Raw genomic sequence first — 24,574 nt, forward strand, 5'->3', positions numbered from 1 at the left:
CCGGGTCGTAGTGCCTAAAAGGTGGTGCAACTGCGAGTTGTGGCTGCGGTAGCGGTGAAGCGGCGGCTGCCGCATCGGTGTGAATGGCACGTTGACCCTGGACGAGCTGTCCAAGGGCATCCAATAACGCCTGCGTCTGCTGATTCTGCAAGCGATAAAATTCGGACAGTACATCTGGCGAAGCCATGACACAAGTAAATGTAAGCAATCAGAAAGAACACTTTTCCTTCGTCGCCAATCTGTTGTGGCGCAACAAGTTTGCTACGCCACACTGGGAAGGGAGCCGAAAGAAAGGCACACGTACACACACGCCGACTGGCGTCAAGTCTGGAACAGGATAACTATTGAATGGTAGCAAGAAAAGTACATAGCTGCTTTATACTTAACTTTTATTCTTTGATGAATACAGCGTTCTTCTTGAGACATTTATACGATAACTCTCAAACTAGGTAAGGCTAATGGCGCCTTGCTAGGTCGTAGCCATGGACTTAGCAGAAGGCTATTCTAACTGTCTCTCGGCAAATGAGAGGAAGGCTTCGTCCGTATTGTCGCTAGCAATGTCGTCGTACAACTGGGGCGAGTGCTCTATCGTATATCGAGACCTGCCTTGTGGTGGCGCTAGGTCTGCGATCACACAGTGGCGACACGCGGGTCCGACATGTACAAAATGGACCGCGGCCGATTTAAGCTACCACCTAGCAAGTGTGGTGTCTGGCGGTGACACCACAGTAATGTTGTCAGCGAATCTTATCACAGAACAAAGCGTGTCGAATACACTTTTCAGACGTAGTGAGAGGTCAGTGGGGCATCTAATAGGATATCGATTAGAAGGGAAATTGACAATGGAAGGAGGAGGCAGTGGGATGACCAGGTGAAAGTTTCCATGTGTGAAAATCGCATCTAGCATGTTCTGTTCATTAGGTGTGAAGTGACTGAAGTATTAGCACAACTCATGCGGCGATGCGGGACGCCAAAAGACTGTCGCATGGCAGAGGGCCCACTGATCGTTACTCTTCGCCGCGCTGTCAGCGAATAAGTCGAGAAACTGAGAAATGACACTGTACGAACTGCACGCTCTGTTTACACCGAGTAGCACCGACGGAGAGATGATTAATAAGTAGAACAGGAAGTGTTTAAGACGCATAGTTCCTGACTTCACCGAGTAGCAACATTGTGCACAACGATTAGGTATCCTGTACTTCTACAAGACGCTGGTTACAGCACTACAAACTGTGTTTTGCAGAACTATTCGCATACGTTGGTGACGATGAAAGTAAAATGTCTTCGCCAGTCTAACAACCTCGGTTTTTTCACATCTAAACCAAGCTGGATCATTGTTGTCTTTTATTACCTTACTTAACATATGTGGATTTAGATTTCATGTTAATACTGAACTTGCGTCATGTCAACTGAAATAGATTTTACTGCTCCAAATTTTGTACAATCGTATATTGTGAAGAGAAGTTGACTGATAGATCTTTACAGTAGCTGGTGTATCCATAAGTAGAGCTAACCGTGAAGTCTGTAATAATCTCCAACGTCAGACCGTTGGTGAAAGACCAACAAGAAAATCTTAGAAATTACTTTGCCTATGAAAAATCAATGAACGGATCGAGACCTTCTATCAAACCTCTCATTTTTATGTTGAAAGGGAAAGATAGAACGTTGAAATACTCTTAAATGTCTATTTAGACGTAATGTTTCTACTACCGTGTGACAGGTTTAGTGCTGCAGAAACTCACAAATGAGGAATATTGAATTAACCACCGTCGATTTTGAAAAACGAAAATGAAATGTGAGGATCGTATGGCATTGATGCTCAGGAATCCCCGTCTGGGAACGTTAGACCCCAGTTGGAAGTCTCTTCAGTTGACGCTCCAATGGGCGACTTGGCGCGTCGATGACGTTGAAATGATGAGGAGGACAATATAACACGCAGTCTCCGACTCAGCTGGGAATCGAATCCGGCCCTGCTGCGTGTCACTCAGACGTGCAGACTGCTCAGATAAGGTGGCGGACATTGAAAAACACTTAAAAATATTCAGTGTGAACAGCACTCCTTCTACGTTTTACATGCAGTAAGCTGCGATATTACCCTATCACTCTCACAATTATCGACAATCTATCCACGTATCCACAACATGGAAGAGTTCCTGAGCCGTTTTCTTGGCACTGGCTAACTTTCTAAGACGAGTGACTGTTTCTCTTGAAGTGATACAAGTGGGATATTTGCACAGGATGTCTTTGATATCAGTGGGGTATGTTACTGGAGGTCAAGGAACTCGTGGGATACAGCAGCTTCACTCAGGGGTATCATTCGGACTACGAAAGGCAGATAACATCTTTTAGATTAGATCTGCGAATTACAGCATCGTCCGTATAGACAATTTTCGCGGTTGCATGAACTTGAAGAGCCTGTAATCAGAAGAAGTCAATGTATCTTCCAAGGACAGAAATTATCAACCTATCGCCCAACAGATAAACCCCCAGTACGTTTATTATATATACGAGCAAGCGCATACTGGAAGCATCAGTCACAGGCAGAGAATCTCGAGCGCGCTACTTGCTTACCAGGTGAGTGAACGTACTTTGTCATAGAACCAATATGTCTTTATTCGCTGCTTAGGCGTGGCTTGTTATGATGACTTCAGAGTGACAGACAGACAGTGAGTCTCTTTTAGGATGGTCGTGTAAATTCATTACGTGTTATTCTTGTGTGGTCTCAGATTGTCTATAGACACTCACACAGCATTACTAACCATTAATCAGATCCTCAGCGTTTAGGAAAATTTAGTATAAAGCACTCTGCTCTTTGACATTAGCAGTGACATGCAGTACCTCGCTCTGAACAAGGATGGGGGAAGAAGCCGACCGTGGTGTTTTCAAAGGCTCCTTTCACCTGCAATACGCAGTTTTTACTGTGTATGTCCCAATTTCGATCTCGTAATAAAAAAAAATGCGTTCATATCCGAATCCAGTTAACCTGATTTAAGTTCTTGGATACGCTAAATCGTTAGAGGCAAATGATGGCAAAGTTCATACAACTCGGTTACGCCCAGTTTGTTACCCCACTCTTTAGCGACTACGCTATTGTGACATTTTTAGTGACGTCTTCGTCCATGAGATAACAAGTTCTAATCTTTCTTCTTCTTGCAACAATACATTTCAGATGGTTCCAGATTCTGCCTTTGTAATTTATCAGTGAAACACTTTTCAATTCAACATTATGTTGTGTTTATAGCCTCCTTAGTTCAGAAATATGTTCCTCAAATCAGTGACACTATTTGACACCAGAAAATGCCTTTCGTTGAAGTGAGTGTAGTTCCCCTGCAATAATCAGCTATCGATGTCCCCTTTTTTCACTTTTTTTCATTGCATCTTAAAGACGATATTTGTGTGAGTTCTTCTAGGAGTCAATGGAGTGTCTTACGCGGGAGGGGTGGGGGAGGGGGGGGGGTCAGTGCAGTTGTACATGTTAGAAAGTCTAGTGTCCATGTTAATAAGTCGTTACTCTGCTGTTTGCAATTATGTTCATAATTCTACTTAGTCTACGCCGAAATTATATGATAAGTAGGCAGTTTACATTGAATACCAGTTATTCTAAATCTGTTTCATTTTCGGTATGAGAGATTCTGTTGTCTACAGAGCTGTGTTACCTATTTGCCTCCAGACTTTTCTTGTAGTGAAAGTTTGCTTAACTTACTTCATTGTGTTACCAGCACACATGTCAAACTGCAGTGCCAGTGAACTAATCCCCTGCTTACAGCCAGTCAGGTCAGAAGGAGTTAAAACATAACACTTGTTCTGAGGAGGAGTAGCTTCTAAATCACTTGACACTTATCCTCATATAGCATTTAACGCAAAACAAGTACAGTTTCTATAAATGCTCTTTTAGTCCACATCCTTGTCCAGCTGCACACGTGATCTGACTCGGATAGTCATGAAGTCAGTGAAATATGAGATAGTAATTTTTCCTTTCAATCATATTCTCTTCTTTGCAGAATCTTGATGTCCTGTGTTACCACTTTGGCCAATACGACGTCCATTTGAATTTTCTATTCTTTTATAAAAATATTTGTCTGTTGTATCGCAGTTCATAGAAGTGAAATATTAATGATAAACAGTAGCCTAGTGGATGCTAGAAGATTTTGAAATCTAGTACCTTGATTACATTGACATGCCTTACAACTAGTAAAGAGTACGAAGACGAGATACAAAGAACTTCGTGGTACAATTTGACGGAAAGAGAGTTTGTCAGATAGGACACATCCTGTAGCATCTTGGAATAGTCGATTTGGCGATGGGTGGAAGTCTGTAGCCCAAAAATTGGAGAGCACGTCTTTGCTGTAGCAAGTGGGTTCAAATGGGTGTACTGTAGTGTACAGAAGTTATTCAGAGATGAAGATATTTTTACCGACTAGGATAACACCTAAGTGTTCTTTGGGTTGACTGTCACATCAAGAGCAATATGGATTAGTAGTGAAGATTATGTTTTACTTCCAGGTACCTGAGCGAAACACCAGCAGACATGGTGCTAGAAATACTGAAGAACGAATCCCATCCTGACTGGGCCAGCAGCAATTTCCTGGTCAGAGCCTTCAAACAGGCAGGCTTCGATGTGGTGGTGGACAGCATCCAGGTGAAGAACGCCTGCAGCGGCGGGGGTGGCTTCATGAGCGAAACACTGCTGCTGCGGGGGCGGACGCTCGACGGAGGCGTGGCCAGCCTTATGGTGAAGGTGTCTCTGCAAAGAGGCGGTGACGGCGCGTTCAGCTACGACGGGCTGTTCCGGAGGGAGAACGCGCTGTACACGAGGACTCTGCCTGCTGCGGAGGCGGCACTGAAGGCTGCTGAAGGTGGCGCGTGGCGGCCGTTGTGGCCCGCCTGCCTTGGCGTGTTCGGCGATAGAGGCGGCTGCCTGCTGCTGGAGGACATGGTGGCCACGGGCTTCCGCAAGGCCCCCAGTGCCGCCTCGGCTCGCGGGCTGCATCTGGAGCACTGTCTGGTCGCCATGCGTGGGCTGGCACGATTTCACGCTGCCACCGCGAGAAATGCGCTCCAGGACGCCCTAGTCGAACCCCTGCTGCGAGAGTCCGTCTCTTTTGGCTCCAGCCAGATCCCACTGCTTCAGTCGCAGACCAAGACAACCGTCCTAAAGATGGCTCAAATACTCAACCGCTATCCGTGGTTCCGGCGGTATAAGGACAAGTTCTTACAATTTGCGGACACTTTGCTGCTGCGAGCTGTTGACGCCGTTAGCAGCTGCGACAACAAACTCACTGTCATGCTGCATGGGGACTTTCAGAAGAACAATATGATGTTCCAGTACTCGAAAGAAGAGGTTGAAGTCATATTCTACGATTATCAGGTAATAATCAAATTTACTTAAGCTCCAAACCATCTCATAATTCTGATAATGTACTATGCTTATCCCAAAAGTTCTGACTTAATTATGCAAATGTCAGCTTCCCTGTGGTGTCTAAGACATCCAAGGAAACATGCTGTTTACTAGGGCTGATGTAATACTAAATTAGTAGGACTGAAAATACAATTCCCAACATTTCTTTACTTTCTTTCTCTTATTTCTTTACTGGGCTGTATGATAACTAGAAATCTTCTCTGTCTTGCTTGGTACTGAGCAAGAGACATGTATTGCTGATAATCTTCACTTTCTCAATTTTTTCCTGCAAATAGGCAATAAACCTTTTTGTCTTTCATTCTGGGCACCAGTCTAACACATTTTGAGTTCTTGACATCACACAGAACTTCAGCGACTGCACTAGTGCAAAGTAATAAATAAGAATCCAAATCGCAATTCATTTACATAACAAAAACTCATTACTTCAGTCGATCATAAATGGAATAAGCTGTACTGCTGCTTTCTATTTTTGATATAATATTGACGACATCATTTAATGCTCTCTATACCAATGGTGGACTTTTCCACTGTGGAGGAGATGTCCATTCTTTGGGGGATTTTCTAGAGAACTCCATTTCGTATGCCTTACACCAACGACAGACTGTGGAAAATTGCTTAAAAAGAATCTACACTCTTCTCTGGAACTGCGTAATTATCTCCATGATCCTGCAGCCATAAGAGAGGTTATCGTTCTAAGGCCTGTCTCCTCATGGTTTTTTTATTTCTATGAAGACTGCTTGTGCCTGTGTGACTTCTTCACTGGAATTCATATTCGAGGGAAACAGACTACCAATCCTTCTTCTGGCCGTCCTGATTTGCATTTCCTGAAGTTTCCTCCTATTATTTCAGGCTCATGCTGCGATAGATCCTTAAACATGCATAGCTTTCTTCCCATGAGCTTCATCAAACATCGGAACTCACAGTTAGGTCATAATGACACTGATGATGTGATATTAAATTGTGTCCTTTCATACATTCAATTGCGGATGTGAACAGACCATAGCAGGAAAAATAAAGTGGTGGTCACGGTGCAGACTCTAGGTGCGAGTGCAGCGACCCATATTTATTTGTCGAGAGTTGGAATGCAAAAGATCCTGGAGAGTGTATACTGGGAAATGTTCCTCATGTTATTAGGTTTTTCTTATTTCCGTATTTGAAACGCCTCGCTGCCATATAGATGCTTGTATCTTGAGGCGGTCAGTGATTAATTCATTACTGTTGGATTTTTCAGGGAGCCCATATCGGATCTCCAGCGGAGGACCTGCAGTACTTCCTGCACACGAGCCCCAGCCTGGAGGTGCTGCAGCGGCACACGGACCTGCTGCTGTCCGAGTACCACAGCACCCTGCAGCACACGTTGCGAGCCCTGGGGCTGCAGCAGCAGGCGGATGCCTACCCGCTGGAGCAGCTGAGGAGAGAGATGAAGCAGCTGGCACCGGTAGGGGTCTTCTGCACCTACAACCTGCTGCCTGTCATGCTCAACCTAGAGGCAGTCGATTTCGACCTCGATACATCGTCACCCAGCTATGCAGCCAATGTGGACAAGTTACTACAGAAATGCTACACAAATACTGAGTATTTGTCCTTTGCCGAGTACTTGACGCCATTTTTTGAGAAGAACTGTCTTCTAGAAAGTTGAGTCTCATCATTAGTATCTCCAGGTCTAACAAAGCTGAAACAAAATGTCAGCGTATTGTAATTATTCTCGAAGTTCTGAATTTAATACAGAAATTTATGAGAATTTTGAGGGTATGACTGGTTTCTTTATTTCTTGGCGGAATTATTTCTAAAACAATCCCGTGTCATCAATGGTTTCTGTATTATTTGAAGACTTCATTGCACCAGAAGGAAAATTTACCTGTCAACTAATAAAGAAATGCTCTGTAATGCAATATACTATATTACCATTAAAACTCAATGAAAGAAATTTTCACAGCTGTTTTCAGTTGTATTTACTGCTTGCATTTCTTGTGGTGGCTTGTGTGTTCTATTATCGTTTTAGCTGGAGTCATGCTAACATTAATAAAATTTTTAGATTTTACACATTATTTCGATTCTTATTAACTGTCACAAGAAATGAACAGATGATGTGACACCTGCTGGCTACTCATGCTGTGGTTTTATTATGAAAGAGTTACAATTTTCACGATATCGTGGATTATTCTGCCATGAAAAATAACGTCCAACCACACTAATATCTCCAACGGTCTCAAAATGGTTCAAATGGCTCTGAGCACCATGGGACTCAACTTTTGAGGTCAGTAGTCCCATAGAACTTAGAACTAGTTAAACCTAACTAATCTAAGGACATCACACACATCCATTCCCGAGGCAGGATTCGAACCTGAGACCGTAGCGGTCTCGCGTTTCCAGACTGCAGCGCCTAGAACCGCACGGCCACTTCAGCCGGCTCCAACAGTCTCCGTAGGATTACTACAGAGTCAGTGCATCCAGCTGAAGCGCATTCTTTTTATCCTCAAACAGGATGATTTTGAAAGTACTTCCACCAATATGGCGCACAAAAAGGGTAGACACACTGCCTAACAAGAAAAATGAATCTTATAGTGGATGAAGAGGAAACGAAATGCTACTTCTTGGGTTGAGAGGGTATTTGATGTTATTTCAGTGCTTGTAAAATCGAATCTAATTTGTAAAGAACTTGGCAGCATGAATTCATTTATCAGGATGAAATTGCACCCCCCCCCCCTCTCCCTCTGGACCAGGATGCATGCGCCGATTTTGTTTGGACGAGTACTGTAAAGCCTTTGTACATTCTCTTCAAGCAAACGGGGTCACATCTGTCGTACCTACTCCGTGATATCCAGCACACTAGTATTACGATTTATTAGGATGGAGTTGATATTCAAGCTGGTCGCAAACATGTCGTTTCGTGGCCAGATCTGGGGTTTCTGCTGATCATGAGGAACCTCAAGATCAGTCATTTTCCATGTGTGGACGAACATCATCATCTTGGAAAACTAGAGCGTGGTACTGCTGCATGAGAGGCAACACATCAGAACGGAGTTCGTGTTGTACTGTTAGGCCATCAGATTTGCCTGAATCACTGTCAGCCATGAACTGAAGCCCTACTCGATGGCTCCCCACATCATGATCTCAGAGTCAAAACTTTTGTGCCTCTCCAAAACATTGGAATAGTGGAACCTTACACCATGTCCATCAGATAGTGCAGAACTAAGATTCATCGCTGAACCCATTTATCAGGAGACCATGCTGTCCAGACACCGTGCTACTCCAAATGTAGCCGCATTTGGGGCTGTGTTAATGGCAGCCTACGCATGGGTTGGTAATTCTCTAGTCCAGCTGCTGCTAATGTGCAGTGAGTGGTGAAGGACGATAGAGAATGTAGCAGGGAGTCTATCAAATGTTCTTTTATGACATACGTGAAGTGGTTGCAAAGAGCCTTGTGCACAATTGGCGATCGACAGGAACACTGATGACGAATATGCGTTGCCCTCACATGCTAATGCAGTTCGACATTGGGCCATTGTCACATATGAATGCCCGATGAATCTGGATACTGCGTGATTCGACCAGCCAGACAAATGGAGTTTCACAATCTCTGTCAGGTGCTGATGCTGTCTTATACGAGTATACGGGATCTCCGTGTCCTTTACAGTGATAACTCATCAAATGGTTCAAATGGCTCTGAGCACTATGCGACTTAACTTCTGAGGTCATCAGTCGCCTAGAACTTAGAACTAATTAATCCTAACTAACCTAAGGACATCACACACATCCATGCCCGAGGCAGGATTCGAACCTGCGACCGTAGCGGTCACGCGGTTCCAGACTGTAGCGCCTAGAAACGCACGGCCACTCCGGCGGGCACTCGCTCCAGATGCTCAAGGAAAACTTGAAGTACAAGAATGTGATTAAGTGGCCTATTAAGCTACGTCGATCGGAAAAATACTCACTATGTATCTCAGGGACATGGAAAATGTCGAACTACTGCGAAAGCAAAGAGAGCTCCACTCCAAGTTTAAACGCAGCCAAAACCTCTCTGACAAACAGAAGCTAAACGATGTCAAAGTTAGCGTAAGGAGGGTTATGCGTGAAGCGTTCACTGAATTCGAAAGTAAAATTCTACGTATCGACTTGACAGAAAATCCTATTAAGTTCTGGTCTTACGTTAAATCAGTAACTGGATAGAAATAGCATATCCAGACACTCTGGGATGATGGCATTGAAACAGAGGATGACACACGTAAAGCTGAAATACTAAACACGTTTTTCCAAAGCTGTTTCACAGAATAAGACCGCACTGCAGTTCATTCTCTAAACCCTCGCACGAACGAAAAAATGGCTGACATCGATATAAGTGTCCAAGGAATAGGAAAGCAACTGAAATCACTCAACAGAAGAAAGTCCACTGGACCTGACGGGATACCAATTCGATTCTACACAGAGTACGCGAAAGAACTTGCCCCCTTTCTAACAGCCGTGTACCGCAAGTCTCTAGAGGAACGGGAAGATCCAAATGATTGGGAAAGAGCACAGGTAGTCCCAGTTTTCAAAAAGGGTCGTTGAACAGATGTGCAAAACTATAGACCCATATCTCTGACGTCGATCTGTTGTAGAATTTTAGAACATTTTTTTTGTCGCGTATCATGTCATTTCTGGAAACCCAGAATCTACTCTGTAGGAATCAACATGGATTCCGGAAACAGCGATCGTGTGAGACCCAACTCGCTTTATTTGTTCATGAGACCCAGAAAATATTAGATACAGCCTCCCAGGTAGATGCCATTTTCCTTGACTTCCGGAAGGCCTTCGATACAGTTCCGCACTGTCGCCTGATAAACAAAGTAAGAGCCTACGGAGTATCAGACCGGCTGTGTGGCTGGATTGAAGAGTTTTTAGCAAACAGAACACAGCATGTTGTTCTCAATGGAGAGACTTCTACAGACGTTAAAGTAACCTATGGCGTACCACATGGGAGTGTTATGGGACCATTGCTTTTCACAATATATTTAATGACCTAGTAGATAGTGTCGGTAGTTCCATGCGGCTTTTCGCGGATGATGCTGTAGTATATAGAGAAGTTGCAGCTTTAGAAAATTGCAGCGAAATGCAGGAAGATCTGCAGCGGATAGGCACTTGGTGCAGGGAGTGGCAACTGACCCTTAACATAGACAAATGTAATGTATTGCGAATACATTGAAAGAAGGATCCTTTATTGTATGATGATATGATAGCGGAACAAACACTGGTAGCAGCTACTTCTGTACAATATCTGGGAGTATGCGTACGGAACGATTTGAAGTGGAATGATTATATAAAATTAAGTGTTGGTAAGGCTGGTGCCAGGTTGAGATTCATTGGAAAGTCCTTAGAAAATACAGTCCATCAACAAAGGAGGTGGCTTACGAAACGCTCGTTCGGCCTATACTCGAGTATTGCTCATCAGTGTGAGAGCCCTACCAGGTCGGGTTGACAGAGGGGATAGAGAAGATCCAAAGAAGAGCGGCGCGTTTCGTCACGGGGTTATTTGGTAAGCGTTATACCGTTACGGATATGTTTAGCAAACTCAAGTGGCAGACTCTTCAAGAGAGGCGCTCTGAATCGCGATGTAGCTTGTTGTTCAGGTTTCGAGAGGGTGCGTATCTGGATGAGGTATCGAATATACTGCTTCCCCCTACTTATACCTCCCGAGGAGATGACGAATGTAAAATTAGAGAGATTCGAGCGCGCACGAAGGCTTTCCGGCAGTCGTTCTTCCCGTGAACCATACGCGAGTGGAACAGGAAAGGGAGGTAATGACAGTGGCACGTGAAGTGCCCTCGGCCACACACCGTTGGATGGCTTGCGGAGTATAAATGTAGATGTAGATGTAGTTGTAGAAAACTGAAACGTCTAACGGAAGGTTTGTCATCAACATCGTTCCCTATTTGACAACCACTGCGTGACAATAGCTTCCTCCATACTTTTCCACCCATTGCTATATTCAGCCATACACATCCACAATTTTCCTCCATAGATCCTAATTTGGTCTTAAACGATCACCTGAAATTTTTATTATCACTTACAATTCAGAAAATATCTTCATTGTTCCCTAAACATCGATTTTTTTAGTTACATATCGCGCCTACGTCCAATTTATTTTTATTATGGTCAGAATAAAGTCTTTCATTACCTTTTATTCAATAATCTACTTGCTCGTTTTTCCATAGCTTGTTGATTCCCACAGTACACCTCTCCTGTGTTTGCTGAACAACCCTGATATTGAATTGTCTCTGCATAAAGGCAATAGGTATTGTTTGCATAAATTCTGTGAAAAGCAGAGAGAAAACTTAGTTTTGAAAACTCTAATGTACGACAGCACTCCAAGCTGTTTTTACTCATACATTTATTTATTATTCTGCTCGGGTGGTAATTGTGTGCAAGCTGCCCTAAAAATAGGATCTCATCCACTGGTTTTATGACTTCATTATTAATTCCTAGAATTCTCTTTCAATATGTTGTTTATACTTTACTTTAAACTTCTTGTGGTCGGTTTTTAAGTACATTTTCAGACTTTTCCTATTATATTCTCATATTTGTTGTTCAGTATTATGCACACTAGGTGATGATGGTGATGTTTGGTTTGTGGGGCGCTCAACCGCGCGGTTGTCAGCGTCCGTACATATTCCCAAGCGTTGCTCAGTCCAATCTCGCCACTTTCATGAATGATGACGAAATTATGAGGACAACACAAACACCCCGTCATCCCGAGACAGGTGAAAATCGCTGATCGCGCAGGCTTCGAACCCGGGACCCTGTCCTCGGGAAGCGAGATGGCGACCACGAGACCACAAGCTGCGGGCTATGTACACTAGAGGGTTTCAGTACGTCATCAGAAAACTGAAGACGGTTCAGATATTTCCTGGTAAAAATACTTGACTTAAACTAACTGAAACTAACTTACACCAAGGACAACCCACACACACATGCCCGAGGGAGGATTTGAACCTCCGTTGGGGAGAGCTGTGAGAACCATGGCAAGGCGCCCCAGACGGCACGTTTACCTCGCTCGACAACATGGATCTAGAATAAAACCATTATTTTGACTGAATCCCAAAAATGGTTCAAATGGCTCTGAGCACTATGGGACTTAACATCTTAGGTTATCAGTCCCCTAGAACTTAGAACTACTTAAACCTAACTAACCTAAGGACATCACACACAACCATGCCCGAAGCAGGATTCGAACCTGCGACCGTAGTAGTCTCGTGGTTCCGGACTGCAGCGCCTAGAACTGCACGGCCAAATATATTTAATTTAATCACATGTCCTTTGGTCTTTCACCCACTGACTATCTTCCATGGAGTGTACTCCTGTGCAATAGATAAATACAGGTGTGCATTTGGGGAATTTTTGTAAATTTCGGGCAGCTATGGCTGGAAGGTGTGGGATCCGTACCAGATAGGGTTGATAGAAGATATAGAGAAGATCCAACGGAGAGCAGCGCGCTTCGTTACAGGATCCTTTAGTAATCGCGAAAGCGTTACGGAGATGATAGATAAACTCCAGTGGAAGAGTCTGCAGGAGAGACGCTCAGTAGCTCGGTACGGGCTTTTGTCAAAGTTTCGTGAACATACCTCCACCGAGGAGTCAAGCAGTATATTGCTCCCTCCTACGTATATCTCGCGACGAGACCATGAGGATAAAATCAGAGAGATTAGAGCCCACACAGAGGCATACCGACAATCCTTATTTCCACGAACAATACGAGACTGGAATAGAAGGGAGAACCGATAGAGGTACTCAACGTACCCTCCGCCACACACCATCAGGTGGCTTGCGGAGTATGGATGTAGATGTAGATGTAGAAGGTAGTAGTTAAGGTACCGATTATCACATCGGATGGCAGGCACCGGCAATGTTGATATTTAGCAAACGATTCTGCGAAGCAGGTTTACGACACCACTCGCGGGTGGGAAAGCACAACTCAGCGGGCACTGCATACAAGTGTGAAGTAATCAGGGCAGGACCCATGCGTTGGAGTTAGAATAGCGCCTAGTGACCTGTGTGTAGGGACCAAAGCTGACTGTGGAAAGGTGACGTAATTATTGAAGAGCGCTTCACTTGTCCTGTTCAGAGGCTATACGTCAGAGCCGTAGAGAAAAGACGTGTAAATAAACGAGCCCGGTGACTCGTGATGGGGAGGGGAGGGGGTGGGAGGTAGTCGTGTCGCCAGCCTGTCCGCATCTAGAACCAGAGGGAAAGATGATCGTTTAAGTTGTGGTCATACGGAATAGTAGAAGGCACTCTCAATCCAGACTGACTTTCCCGTAACTCTGATTGCGACTGACGGTGACTTCGTTTACGAACCTGTAACTAAATTCGAAATTTCTCTGTGTCATGCCCTCAAACGCCTGTGTAAACGCTCGCACATATTGAGTTCAGGCAGAAACTGTATCTAAGGTAATAGAACGTGTTTCCACCATTTTGCGTATCCTACTTCCAGTTTAATTCAACTGATTCTTTTTTTAAAAAAGCAATACATTTATCCCAACACAAAAAACGTAATCTGAAATTAATTCTTCTGGCGAATCAGTGCCCATCTACACTCAGTACTACTATACAGATGACTAGTATGCCTAAATACAGAACAAACAGCTGCTACAGCTCGGCTTCATGTCGATTGGTGACAAGCAAATTTCAAAATGGACACCTCACTGGCACTAAATTACACCATCACATCTAAACAAAGATAAGTCCGCCGACCGCTGTGGCCGAGCCGGTCAAGGCGCTTCAGTCCAGCGACTCGCTGCTGCTGGGGTCACAGGTTCGAATCCTGCCTAGGGCATGGATGTGTGTGACGTCCTTAGGTTAAGTCCCATAGTGCTCAGAGCCATGTGAACCAAAGTAAAGTCCACAGGTTCCTGTGGCTACACAAAAGTAGCTCTAAACATCGTGTACCCTTGCTCATACAACTAAATCTGACAGCGAGAGTAAACAGGAAAAATAATATAAATAAAACTTAGACATATTGCACCACACTGTGCTGAGCGGTACCACGCAATCCAGCCTAAGTGCCACAGTCTCACTCCCCGAAACCAACTCTCTCACCAAAATGTAGTGTTGAACGTGGACGAACACCTTCCGTCATAACGTATCGGAAATTGTTACAAGCCCCTGAGCTCAGTGCTGTAATATGTAAAAACGACCGAGAGACAAGGTTTGGGAGAGAGGGTTGATTGACGTGAAAGCGTGCAGAGAAACACCGGCAAGTGTGTCATTGACTTTAGTGCATCGAAGGTGGCGTGCGTGCATCGGCCAGTGCCAATGTCAATGGAAATCCGCTGCATTGGCGTCCGACCGCTCAGACTTGCAGACATAGCGCTAAAGGCCAACGCGCCTGTTGGCTGCGCCGGTAGCCCAGGACACGGCTGACTGCTCCCTCAAGTGCAGCTCGAGGCCCTCACGTAGAGAGGCGAAGAGAAACAGCCGACCGCCTTCGTTTGTAGTGAGCCTTAACACCTACAGCCGTCCGCCCAGGCACCTCAGTCAGTGACTGCAGACAGCTCTACACTCACGAATCCGCGAGTGGTCGCACTGATTAATACTTTCTCAGGCAAGGTAACAGAGGACGTTACAGTTTTCGTTAAGGATTTAGTGACGCTGCTGGGGCGTATGGGTGGTCAGATGATGTAACACTGTATGTTGCTAACATGCGTTTGGCGGTGGACACCAAAGCACGCATATGGTGCCCACCACGAGACACTGAGTAAAGCACATACTTTCCAGGAGTGGGCCTCTGGGCTGTGCCAGCAGCTTCAAAAGGAGAACAGTGTGCGACTTTTTCAGGAGACATTAAGTACATTGTCAATGCGGCGCAACGAGTCTATGAAAGCGTTCTCGTACAGAATCAGTAAGTTAAAGACATACACCACTGGCCATTAAAATTGCTACACCAAGAAGAAATGCAGATGAGAGTGGTCCACCACATATTTACCTCTGAAGTCAAGTGTTACAGATGTGGTCGGGAGTGACATGTTACGGAAGCCGTGTAAGCAACCAGAGTTCTATGCATATGGCATAGTGGGCCACCGGACATTTGAGTGTGGAGGTAGGAAGGGTGGGAAGGTCGGGCAAGGGAAGCAGCCGTTAAATGCAAACGGCAGTACTCCAACTTTCGGAAGGCAGTCCCGATAGACCGTAATACCGCACAAGTTTGTGCACAGACGGAATCCAGCTCAGAGCGGTTAGTAGGCGGCAGGGATCAGAGACTTTTGGTGGATACTGGTGCGAATGTGCCCGTTATCAGTCTGGACCTCGCTGGAAAGAGAGCACTAGGGCCACCACGGTATAGCTTAAGTGATGTTGGCGATAAGACGGTGGTATTATTGCGTACGGCAGTACTGTAGTTTTCGATTGGGAACGCATGTAGATGTTGTCATGCGTAGGCGAAAGTTATACAGTGATTACCTCACTACATTTTCTCCTCAAACATCATGCTAAAATTGATCTTTTGTAAAGCACAGTGGAACTCAGTGAGACTTTGTTTCGACTGGCGAACACTGGCAACCGAGGCAATATCGCAAGGTTCACCTGTCATGGGGGTGAGACTAACTAAACCGAGTACGTTTTCAGTAAAGATCGTTCAATAAGATGAAATGCCAGCAGGTACGGGAAAGATAGTGTAAGTTTCAGGGGATTCCGATTTGCAGAGGGAAACATTATATGTGGTTCAACCCCTCTTAAGCAATGAAGAGTTGGACAGCTCGTATTGTTTTATCCGCAGGATTTTGGCGTATGAGAAGGAAATTAATGGAGAACAGATGATTTCCATTAGTGTATATAACTCTGCCGGATGGTAGGTGTCTGTGTCAAAGGATGCAATAATAGCCACTCAGGAAGATGAGGACTTCGGAAGGTTGAGCCTAGGGGAATGTCTCAAGCAAACCCTCGATACGGAAGTGTTACGAGGGAACGTTTGAAGGGCAGTGATCACAGGGCTAAGGAGAAATTGATGAGGTGTAATGATTGATTATGTCCAAACGAAGGGTTGGAGTCAGTCCCACTGACGCAATATCACGTACCGACAGGGAATAGCGCTCTAAATAAATAAGATTTTGCAATCGATACTGCCTTACTTGAAGAGACAAAAGCTTATATACTGAGCTATAAGTTCGTTATTAATTTATTCTATTCTCTTTCAGCACGTTGATTACATGTTTTTGAATCGTGTTGTAACTGATTTTCAAGTTACTTTTTAACTTTCTGTACCCAAGTTGTTGATGAAGTTTAGTTGTACATTAAACTATCGATACAATGTTATCAGCAAAACAAACATGCTGGTTCATTTTCAAAATGACATGAGGTGCAGGGGTAACGGTTGCACCTATATAAAACAATTATTTTATCTTACAAAGAAATATATTTTATTGAATCACTTCTCTTACGCATATCACCCACTGGCCGTCTTCGAAGGACTCTACATTAACCAGAATAAACAATCATAAATTGTCTATACAGGGAAACGATACTAATACAGACACATTCAAATATACCATGAACCCATTACGATACAAAGTACGTCATAGTTACTGATGAAACAAGTGCAAACCCAAAGAATGGGGCAAACCGTGACCAACATTGAAAGAATTTCACACTCAAGATGGCATCACTGTAGAAAACTCGATCAGAAAAATGAATGTGATCTCAAGATGAAGACATAACAATGTGTAAAGCAGAATAATAAAGAAAATAAATGAATATGGCACACGAAATACCGAAACAATATGAGCGAATGAGGCATTAATCGTGGCTTGCATATGGCGGAAAATTTCTACAGTTCTTCTTTGAAAGAAACGAAATTATGATGGGCTATATCCAAAAGTTTTCTTTCAAACGACAGTTCGAAGTCATACATAGACTGACCAAGTACAATCATGTCAATGGCGACCAACGTTTGATGAGTGCGGTCGGTGGCGATAGTTAAGTCTACGGACACTGAGGTTTAATAAAGGTGATTTTCAGACCTGAGAACCCTTCTTAAAAAGCAAGTAACTGGTGCCGGTCACAAGAAGCTCTTTTAAAGTAGCTTGCAACGTTATTTAACAGTCCTTAATGCGAAAATACTTAGCTCTCCTGAGTAATCTTCAACACTAACACTGTATGTTTCCTTGCCAAGAAGTATGAGTCTCTGTCACAAAGTACTGCTGTCTGGATATGGACCAGACAAGGGATAGTTTCCGCACGTAGATCCACTAAGTTTTAAAAGGACTTTTTGATACCTTATGATCAACTAAAACTTCAGCCAAAAGTGACTGGTTTGTTCACATTTGGGTCATAAATTAGACTTGCATGAACATAACTTCGGAAAGAGACAGAATATTCTCACTACGCCACTACACAACGAAATCGAAACTGCTACCGGACTCTTTCATTTAATGCTAAGCGTTTTGTTGATCATTTAAGTGAAATCACGATTTAATGCTATTTGTGCTCTTTACGTAAGAAGTTATTCTATCTGCAAGTCATATAATTCATTAGTACCCTTACCCTCGCAATAATATCTGCTTATCACAGATTGTTGTTATCTCAACGGCCTTCATTTTCTCATGAGCTACTCAGAAACACGTGTATGGAAGATTATGATAAAGTAAGGTGCTCTGCCCCTTACTCGGAATGAATCCAACTTCGGATTGGGTCAGCGACCTCACTGCTGAGTTGTGGGAGTTTAACGACCTACTGTCATCCAGATAGTGACGAACTGTGTGATAAGTACGCACCCTACTAACCCACATTCGGTACAGCAACGCTGCTCCCACAGGAGGATTACTTTGTTCATATTTCTCTGTGGATTATCATAGCATGTTTTAATTCTTATCATTACTCACTGGTTCCTTACGTATTGAAGGTAGTATCTAAGTGGAGAGAGACCAAGGATTAGTCGATGTGTAGCGTACTCCCACAACAGTTTCCAGTAGAAGGTAGAAATCTAGGTCAGAGGTCCGACGTGCAATTTTAATCCACCATAGATTTTCCTGGCTTAACTCGGTGGCTGAGTGGTTTATTGCCAAACTATGGATCCAAAGTTTGCAGTCGATCAGTGGTCAGCGCTGTACGTTTTATTCGACTAATTGTTTGAAAAGTTCGCACATTACTAACCATTTTCAGTGTGGCAACACTGCTCCCACCAGAAGCATTACTTTTGGCTTCAGATTTTCTCTGTGGATAATTTAATGTTACAAATTCCAAGTGGTTCATGCTAACACCACAAGTTAAGGTAATTGTGTAAACGTGGGATATTAGAGTCAGTTAGTGATGTCTTGTGCGTGATCTACAGTGTGTGTACTTACATATCTGTAGAAACATTTCTACTTCAATTATTTTAATTTCTTGTCGTTTTTACAAGCCCTGTTGTAGGACTGAACTTGAGCAATGTAATAGTGATGCCATAATGTGTCGACTATTTTAGGTGGGTGATAAATTAGGCTCGCTAAGCAAATGCAGTGATCAAGTTTTGGGCACTAAATTGTAGTAATTTGAATAAAGCTAACATCATATGGTGGCCTTTTGTTTACTTAAGGGATCTAGCCAAGTTACTGGTTTGTTTACTGTAGTAATTTGAATAAATCTAACATCATATGGTGGCCTTTTGTTTACTTAAGGGATCTAGCCAAGTTACTGGTTTGTTTACATTTTGGTCATAAATTAGACTTACATGAACATAACGTACGAGCACTATGAGCGGTTTGTTTACATAAGGAGAACAATGGGTCCATTGACACAGAAACTGCTCTACCCTACCCCTCTCGTTAATGAAGTTGATTGTTTGTGCAGAGCAAGTGTAGAGTGTCCTAAATGTCTACAAGGAAAGGTGTGTCACTGGCACCCGTGTAACTGATGTAGGAAACATGGTAATAGAAAGATCATAACGTACAGGGACTGAACGGTGTAATTCACGTCACAAGTGTTATTATGATGTTTTTTGTTGGTGCCTTTTGTACCATGTTTTCTCCCACCCAATGAAGCCATCATGATGAACGAGGAACTATATTTTTAAAAATTATCTGTCGCCAAGTGTTGTGAGATGACAAGAGCAGTGTTCGCAGGGCTGCATGCACACTCCCTATAGGTGTGCTAATTCGCCCTATCTTAACTCCATAGTCAATGTTTGGGACTGTGTAGAACAACATCCTTACAATAACCTAGCTGTGTCGGATATAATCATCAATGATTCAGCTGAGTTCAGCAGTCCTGAAGCAGCTTATGGACGATCTTCTTTGGCCTGTTGCACCATTAGCGAGGCTGGAGGTGGTGTTAGACAGAATTAGTATGATGTCTGCTCAAGTTGTTTGATTTTTTGTCCCGTGTCCTTACTTCTGCATGACTTCACTGATACTAAAGATTTACTTTTCAATTTAAATTATGTGTTTCTCATAGCTCTTCACTGTATTGAATACCAGAGCGCGTTATGTATTACTTTTATTCTGAATCTTAAACAAGGCTACCATAAACCCAAAGGCTGATTTGAAAAGCACAGTGATTTACTAGGAGTAGTTCTACTTCCACCTAAAACTAAATTACCTAGACAGTTATAAGGGAACCTTTAACTAAGACCATCACGACCAGGACAGAACAGGAACAATAAAGATGTCGTTATCTAAAACAAGCAAAGAATGTGTGTTGTCCACCCAAAGCCTGCCCCAGTGCCGCTCCCATCATTGTGCCAGAGTGGTGAGGGCCGCCGTTTCTTTGCACGGTTGAGCGCTACAGGCCCCTCCCAGGCCGCTGTAGCTGCCGGACTTGAAGGCTGAGTCACGAATGGCTCTGACCACTGGTGTGCTACCATCATCATGGCTCAAGCATATTCTCTTCTAAAATACCTGCAACAATGGGCCTTCGTGGTTGGGTCACCATGCAGGGATGTTGAAGCTATCATTGTTAAACAAACTATAATAATTTTATTGTAACTTTTCTATTAGTCATTGAGTTTATTCCCAGAAAGAAGTATATCCAACGTCTCATCATCCTGGCATATTTTTCCGTAGTGAGAACTTTACGGTAACCGATTTCATTATGGCTGTACTACGTACTAAAACTCGTCATTCTCTCATGGCAGACTGGATGTCACACCACATACGCCATCATATTCTCTTCTTACAGTGTGGGTTTATAAAGAAGCTATCTACTCATTGTGTAAACACAGTAGGATCTATAATACTTGACATACAACCTTAGATGCTGCAAATAACGCTCCCACCTTGTTTTACAATGCACAGAAGCATACGTTTTTTCCTGAGCTGCAGGAGGGCTGTTACATCTCCTCAGATTGCTTTCCAGGATTTCTCTCACTGTAATATTGTCCTTGTCATGGAAGAGAAAAGTCAACAATTGCACTTGTCTCTAGTAACTGATATTCCAGTTATGGCATATGGCTTTGCTCGTTTGTGTGGCGGTAAGAGATACAGACTGCCCCTACTGAGTCGTTGGGTGCGCTTTCTGTAGTGTTTCGGTAGGTATTTGCAATTTCGTTTTTACAGTTTGTTGCTGGTGTCATCCCAAAGAAAAACTGATAATCACATCTTTCATGCAATTCCAAGTCTCGATTGAAAGTGCAAATTTCTTTCCCGTTGTGAACAAAATGATTTTACAGGCCTGTTTGACAAAGTAGCCCCAAATTAGACTTATGCGATATTTGTGTAATGATTATGTTTTAATGTAATACTAAAAGGCGGAGAATAGCCAGAAGAGAAAAATGAAGCACATGATCTCAGACAATAATAGTGAACTATCCATGTCAGCTAAGTACCAAGTCATATTGGATGTGTAATAAAAACGTTATCCAGTCCATTAAGAGTACATGCTCTAGTCATTTGTTTATTACGTAGGAACTTAGATATTGCTGTATGGTACTGCATTTCCCTACGTTCTTCTCATTAATAAATGTTCAATGAATACTACAGTCTTCATAACATACAACATGTGGATCTTCATGATATGGAATGCAATTTGTTTGCTTTGATCAGCACTTTTCTATCTGTAATTGTTACTTTACAATTCGGTAGTTCTCCAACTGTGTGCCCATCCATCACTATTTCTCTATAGTCGTAATCTTTGCCACAACTAAAAAATTGGCTTGTTCCTACGACTTCTGCATGACATGACTGTGAAGAATCGTAATTGCAATTTATTATAACCCCCCACTTATATTCCAAAATGCTAACACTGCTGTAATGATCAGAGATTTATAATCACACTGGTGTATCATGACAAGTAACATACATGGTTTTTGTAGGATCTTAAATAGGATTCTAAGGAGGAAAGGTAATTCTGAGACGATTCAGTACCTATATCGAAAATCAAATGTGCAATACCTGCATGTTGTTGTTGTTGTTGTTGTGGTCTTCAGTCCTGAGACGGGTTTGATGCAGCTCTCCGTGCTAATCTATCCTGTGCAAGCTTCTTCATCTCCCAGCACCTACTGCAACCTACATCCATCTAAATCTGCTTAGTGTACTCATCTCTTGGTCTCCCTCTACGATTTTTACCCTCCACGCTGCCCTCCAATGCTAAATTTGTGATCCCTTGATGTCTCAGGACATGTCCTGCCAATCGATCCCTTCTGCTAGTCAAGTTGTGCCACAAACGTCTCTTCTCCCCAATCTTATTCAATACCTCTACATTAGTTACGTGATATACCAACCTAATCTTCAACATTCTTCTGTAGCGCCACATTTCGAAAGCTTCTATTCTCTTCTTTACCAAACTACATATCGTCCACGTTTCACTTCCATTCATGGCTACACTCCATACAAATACTTTCAGAAACGACTTCCTGACACTTAAATCTATACTCGATGTTAACAAGTTTCTCTTATTCACAAACGCTTTCCTTGCCATTGCCAGTCTACATTTTATATCCTCTCTACTTCGACCATAATCAGTTATGCTCCCCAAATAGCAGAATTCCTTTACTACTTTAAGTGTCTAATTTCCTAATCTAATTCCTTCAGCATCACCCGACTTAATTCGATTACATTCCATTATCTTCGTTTTGCTTTTGTTGATGTTCATCTTATATCCTCCTTTCAAGACACTGTCCATTCCGTTCAACTGCTCTTCCAAGTCCTTTGCTGTCTCTGACAGAATTACAATGTCATCGGCGAACCTCACAGTTTTTATTTCTTCTCCATGGACTTTAATACCTACTCCGAATTTTTCTTCTGTTTCCTTTATTGCTTGCTCAATATACAGATAGAATAACATTGGGGACAGGCTACAATCCTGTCTCACTCCCTTCCCAACCGCTGCTTCCCTTTCATGCCCCTCGACTCTTATAACTGCCATCTGGTTTCTGTACAAATTGTAAATAGCCTTTGGCTACCTGTATTTTACCCCTGCCACCTTTAGAATTTGAAAGAGAGTATTCCAGTCAGCATTGTCAAAAGCTTTCTTTAAGTCTACAAATGCTAGAAACGTAGGTTTGCCTTTCCTTAATCTTTCTTCTCTGATAAGTCGTAGGGTCAGTATTGCCTCGCGTGTTCCAACGTTTCTACGGAATCCAAACTGATCTTCCCCGAGGTCGGCTTCTACCAGCTTTTCCATTCGTCTGTAAATAATTCGCGTTAGTATTTTGCAGCTGTGACTTATTAAACTGATAGTTCGGTAATTTTCACATCTGTCAACACCTGCTTTCTTTGGCATTGGAATTATCACATTCTTCTTGAAGTCTGAGGGTATTTCGCCTGTCTCGTACATCTTGCTCACCAGATGGTAGAGTTTTGTCAGGACTGGCTCTCCCAAGGCCGTCAGTAGTGCTAATGGAATGTTGTCTACTCCCGGGGCCTTGTTTCGACTCAGGTCTTTCAGTGCTCTGTCAAACTCTTCACGCAGTATCGTATCTCCCATTTCATCTTCATCTACATCCTCTTCCATTTCCATAATATTGTCCTCAAGTACATCGTCCTTGTATAGACCCTCTATATACTCCTTCCACCTTTCTGCTTTCCCCTCTTTGCTTAGAACTGGGTTTCCATCTGAGCTCTTGATATTCATACAAGTGGCTCTCTTTTCTCCAAGGGGGGCCTTTAATTTTCCTGTAGGCAGTATCTATCTTACCCCTAGTGAGATAAGCCTCTACATCCTTACATTTGTCCTCTAGCCATCCCTGCTTAGCCATTTTGCACCTCCTGTCGATTTCATTTTTGAGACGTTTGTATTCTTTTTTGCCTGCTTCATTTACTGCTTTTTTATATTTTCTCCTTTCATCAATTAAATTCAATATTTCTTCTGTTACCCAAGGATTTCTACCAGCCCTCGTCTTTTTACCTACTTGATCCTCTGCTGCCTTCACTACTTCATCCCTCAGAGCTATCCATTCGTCTGCTACTGTATTTCTTTCCCCCATTCCTGTCAATTGTACCCTAATACTGTCCCTGAAACTCTGTACAACCTCTGGTTTAGTCAGTTTATCCAGGTCCCATCTCCTTAAATTCCCACCTTTTTGCAATTTCTTCAGTTTTAATATGCAGTTCATAACCAACAGATTGTGGTCAGAGTCCACATCTGCCCCTGGAAATGTCCTACAATTTAAAACCTGTTTCCTAAATCTTTGTCTTACCATTATATAATCTATCTGATACCTTTTAGTATCTCCAGGATTCTTCCATGTATACAACCTTCTTTTGTGATTCTTGAACCAAGTGTTAGCTATGATTAAGTTATGCTCTGTGCAAAATTCTACCAGACAGCTTCCTGTTTCATTTCGTAGCCCCAATCCATATTCACCTACTATGTTTCCTTCTCTTCCTTTTCCTACAGTCGAATTCCAGTCACCCATGACTATTAAATTTTCGTCTCCCTTCACTACCTGAATAATTTCTTTTATCTCATCATACATTTCTTCAATTTCTTCGTCATCTGCAGAGCTAGTTGGCATATAAACTTGTACTACTGTAGTAGGCATGGCCTTCGTGTCTATCTTGGCCACAATAATGAATTCACTATGCTGTTTGTAGTAGCTTACCAGCACTCCTATTTTTTTATTCATTAATAAACCTACTCCTGCATTACCCCTATTTGATTTTGTATTTATAGCCCTGACCAGAAGTCTTGTTCCTCGTGCCACCGAACTTCACTAATTCGCACTATATCTAACTTTAACCTATCCATTTCCCTTTTTAAATTTTCTATCCTACC

This window comes from Schistocerca serialis, chromosome 2 (assembly GCF_023864345.2).
Source record: "Schistocerca serialis cubense isolate TAMUIC-IGC-003099 chromosome 2, iqSchSeri2.2, whole genome shotgun sequence".
Lineage (NCBI taxonomy): Eukaryota > Metazoa > Arthropoda > Insecta > Orthoptera > Acrididae > Schistocerca > Schistocerca serialis.